Genomic DNA, 5,000 nt, shown 5'->3' on the forward strand with positions numbered 1-5,000 from the left:
CACACACACACACACACACACACACACACACACACTAACAAGCCCTATATTACTTCCGTCAGTGTTAAAAAGAAAAAAAAAAAGAAATGGTCACGTCAACATCTTCACCAGCGCAAAATTTTGCCTCACAAGAGACGTAAGAATAAAGGCGAGTAGTCTTGTCTGGCAAAGTTGCCAGAGCTTCTGAAAATACTGCAGGCAAACAACGTTACAGACCTCTGCATCAATGGTGCAAGTTAAAGTCTGGCGATCCTTGTGCTTAATTCGATGCGTGCTATCAACACAAAACTTGACGACAAAAATATTATTCTCCACTATAAGCTAATTAACTTTCTTATCCATATTACCCTGGCTTCTCTTCTTGGTCGTAATTTAAACGTAACTGTAACGCCAGAAGACATTTAAATGCATTACATTCGTTCGCGTTTGAGTATTTCCATTGTCAAACACTACTTGTCTTGCGAAGAGTTGCCACAGATACAAACAAGAACCACTCTACTTCAAATTGTCCAATTGCCTGATCGACAGTTTTTTGTAATGTGGCGTCATATGAACTAAATAATAATAATAATAATAATAATAATAATAATAATAATAATATTATTATTATTATTATTATTATTATTCTAACAAAGGAATAATAAGGAAAAGTAAGTTGATGGAAAATGAAAAGATAAACTATAAATTTAAACTCAAGGCAGCCTGCTGACCTACACAACAGCTGCTGTTACCAATTCCACCAACTAGTCAGCGAAACTTGATGACGTTATGACCATTACGGTTTTACTAAAAACGAAAAACAAACATAACAGCAAAGTATTCGAGGGAACAGCTCTGGCGAGATAAGGAGGAAACGAGGGAGACTGTACAAGTGCACCAGATAAGATTGACAACAAGATTTATGCGTCGACAAGTTTCCGATATCTCAAAGCAAGGTTACCAACACCACACTATAATACATACATTGGTCTGTATCAAACACAGATTTCACGAGTCACCCAGGGCCTTAATAACAGGCTAGATGCAGTTGCGGGTTATCCAGTTTATATCAGTATTACTTCGTGTAGAACTGATAGTTTCGTTACAGAGGTACACAGAAAACAAAGGAATGGTATAATCTGTATACCATTCTTTTATTTCCTATGTATCTTTGTATCTAAATATGCAAAATAACTTCATATTTTTAATATGCAAAATAACCATATATTTAACCTGAACTGTAAGGCAGTCTCGTAAGAATTTTCTAGTGTCTGAAGAAGTACTGACAAAGTACTTTTTGCAATTTTATTCATCAACAACATCATTACGCTGTTTACCTGCATATCGCTCCATTGTATTCAGGCCGAGAAAAAAAAGAAAAAAAGAACTGACAAGATAGAAATCATGACTCAATTTCCCGAGGGTGCAAAAGCAGGTTGGCAAACTTCTCCATAGTAAGCACCGGAGCCCTCCCCCAAAAGCAGAGCTACATACCACACTAACATTTTCTCAACGAGGCACTCTGACGTCATCATAACTATTATCTTGGCACACATTCAAACTAGGTGAGCTAATCTCATGACGGCTGTTGCAAAATCCCGTGCCTCTCCCCATCCTATCCCCATACACGACATCAGTTCTTGTGTGAGAGGAAGGTTGGCGCAACAAAGCAAACCTGGTTGTGCGTGTGTGTGTCTGTGATTAGTTCAACTAACCGGCAACAGAAACTGTTGGACACAGCTGTAAATAACTCGGAACACTCGTTCGGTCTACAAGTAACTAACTAACTTTCTCTCTCTCTGACACAATTATATCCAACATGACAACAAGGCACAGAGCTTCCAAGGAATCCACATAGCCGGCATCTGCACGAAGCCAATCACGTATAAAAGGGACATTAGGGATTAACGTCTCTTGTGCAACACTTGCGCAATGAGTAACAAAAATATCGTGTCTATTCCCTACAAACTGACGTCAGGGGACCGTAACGGGACAGCTGCCAACACACCGGCTCCATTAAAATTCAATTTTGACAGTTTGTTTTTATTCCAAAAAACATGAAGTGATAATGCTGTTTCAGTCTGTTGCGGTCACTGTGAGAATGAAATTGAAGAACTTTGATGCACAGACAATAGAGACTTCTGCGCTTGCGGCAATGTTTCCCTTTAAAAGGAGACATGAGATTCATGAAACTTGAACAGATTGCCAATAATATTTTTCCCTGGATAGTTGCTTCTGAGGAAACTAGCACTGCCCCCTTCATATACCTACACAACAGACTTTTCAACTTGTCGACCCCTCATTCATTTAAAACAACAATTTCCCTGTATTTAGCCTGCGTATGGTAGCACCTTTGATTATTGCTCCCCTTTAGTTCTAACAGAACAGTTTTTCAAAGGAATACTTGGCATAACGAAAATAAAAGCAGGGAGATTATTTCAAATCCTGAAGGTCAACAAGTATTACTGAATTTAACTTAAGATAAACTATATGAAAAATATTCAATCACAATTCACGACAGCTCATTTTAGATATAATAGAACAAGGGCCGAAACAGTCCCGGCACAGAACAGAGGGAAAGGTCCTATTATGTCCGAAATAGCAACGATAGAATTTTTTATATACTCCCGTTACACAGTCCACATTAGAAGTGTTCCAAGCAGAAATGGACGAAGGTAACACAAGATCCGGCAGAGCTGCTGATAAAGGAAACTATAACTGCAAACACAAAGGGCTTGTATTGTGGATCCAATGAGAGGCAAGAGAAGTCCTCCAAAATAAACATAGATGATGGTGATTAAAGTAATTTACAAAGAAATCAAACTAAATTTAATGACAAAATCTGTTCCTGTATCAAGTGACGACTAAGGAAAGTATATGAAGAAAACCCAACCCACCTACTGAACAACATAGTGGAATGGTTCTTATCATGCCGTAGAAAACTGAATAGAAAAGCTGCAAAATAGGGTAAACTGTCTGAAAGCACTGAGTGCAATGAATGATTTGATACAGCACGAAAACAATGGGGAATGTCTGCTGGCCAAAAGCAGAAGAGTCCATCTTTTATAGGCTAGGCAGAAAGGAGAACGTGGAATAACAGACACTTGGGGAAAACCAAGGTAACAAAAACACATTCCAGGGATCAGACGCAAAGTTACAAATCACTAGCAGAGAGATAAGGAGTACAGACACTTTTAGATAACTGAGACATTCCACACAGAATAAAACTGTCTAAGAGATATGATGAGAAAATTTTCGAAAACCTACTGGGAAGACCCAAATATCGCTATCAGATAAACGGGAAACCTACTTTCATCTTGTGTCTCAGATAGGACTTATCAATGCCGTCTCCCCATCCTGCAAACTACTGCCGAACAAATATCTGGGGTGCTACATCAATTTTTTGGGCTAAATGAGAGCGCATGCACTGCATTTCACATCGTACTAGATTGAAGAAGACGGTAACTATGACTGTCCATCGGGTGTATTAATGTTAATAAATATTCTAAATGTATAATATGACGAAGAGAGTTCAAAATTTTCCTCTGGTGTTCAGTCCCACAGTAATCTTATAATAGGTGTCTAATACATTCTATCCAAATGTACATTGCATTGCAATCCTATTAAGACTGCAAGTGCTTACCATATGTACTTAAGTATCTAGAATTATTCTAGACTGAAAATGTCTTGCTTTTTATCAATCACCATCAGCCGGGAAAAAAAAGTTAAACAACTTTCTTGACTCTGGTGGACCAAGAAGTGGAGCCGCTGGTCAATTAAGCAATAAACGATTGGGCCAATTCAAGTGCAAGACATGACACTCAGTATGCAATACTAAATTCAGTACTCTAAGACGTGATTTTCAATAATCAGTTTATATAATAAACGAATATACTCCGGGAAGGACCCTGGCGAGATAATTCACTATGGAGTTGGGTGGAGCGGAAATTCTTAGGATCTTTCCTTCTCCTGGACGACGTGACTCCAAAACGTCTTTTCTTTCCATTTCTCAGTAAGTGTCTTGGAGTAAGGTTGCTTGACCACGCCCCTCTTCGCCCAGACCGACTAAGAGGATCCTAATCCACTGCTAAGTCACAAGAAGCATAAAAGGTTTTAAAATAAGCTCATTTTTTATTCGTCCTAAGTCCCTATTGTAAACAGGGACTTAGGACGAATTTCACCTATCACAAAACACACACAAATACATGAATAAATAAATTAATTAATTAAATATACAGTATATATATATATATATATATATATATATATATATATATATATAATATATGTGTTCACCAGGCAAAATCCTGAAACATAGTAATCAGGCTTTCACCATCCAAGGTTATCACTTCACCATCATACCTGACTGTGAAACAAATACCTGTACATGTTCACTCCGTATGTTGCAAAACCAAATCCGGACCTTAACTTCAATAGCATAAAAATCAGCAGCGAAGAGGTCACCGGGAACTCGAGAAAAAAGAGAAAAAATAGAACTACTTTTAACACCAATATGAAAATTCTTTTTTCTAATCTAACTGCTACACAACTGCTGTTCGTTGTAACAAATTCTGTTTCCACATCATTGCAACATTATCATTTTTATTTTACTAAACGTTGAAATTATCCTACGCATTTAAGATCAAAATAAAACACTGCCAATAAAATTTGCAACGTATCACACAGTTGAATCAACAGCATTTAAAACCTGTCAAGTTAGTTAGCATGCTGGTACCGCTCGCAACCTACTTACTAATCGACTTCCTCCGTAAGTTATACAAAAAAATTTTCTCAAGAATCTTTTTTTAAGTACTCATACGAGACATGAAAAAGTATGGCCGATAAGATAAATAGAAGGAAAGATTAAAACGACGTGCGTGTCTACAATTGGTGAAGATAAACGTCACCAATCACGAACACTTTTTCATTTGAAGGGAACAACCCTAAAAACCAGCTGAATCGATCGACATCCAGAAGAGGAGTGCATGTTGTACCGTTCTCAGTCTTTTCACCCCTTCAAA

General features: G+C 37.7%; 1 protein-coding gene across 3 annotated transcripts in view; it reads right to left on the reverse strand.

Moving 5' to 3' along the window:
• The window catches only part of LOC136852596 (NAD(P) transhydrogenase, mitochondrial-like), a 65,027-nt gene that overhangs the window by 29,525 nt on the left and 30,502 nt on the right, over positions 1–5,000 (reverse strand). Inside the window, exon 1 of one of the 3 annotated variants that reach the window (XM_067127470.1) lies at positions 217–399. The exons of the other annotated variants lie outside the window; for them this stretch is intronic. The gene's annotated coding sequence lies outside the window, so the exon portion shown is untranslated. Of the gene's footprint in view, positions 1–216; positions 400–5,000 lie in introns of those variants that run through there. 3 annotated transcript variants of the gene reach the window in all.

This window comes from Macrobrachium rosenbergii, chromosome 25, assembly GCF_040412425.1.
Source record: "Macrobrachium rosenbergii isolate ZJJX-2024 chromosome 25, ASM4041242v1, whole genome shotgun sequence".
Classification (NCBI taxonomy): Eukaryota; Metazoa; Arthropoda; class Malacostraca; order Decapoda; family Palaemonidae; genus Macrobrachium; species Macrobrachium rosenbergii.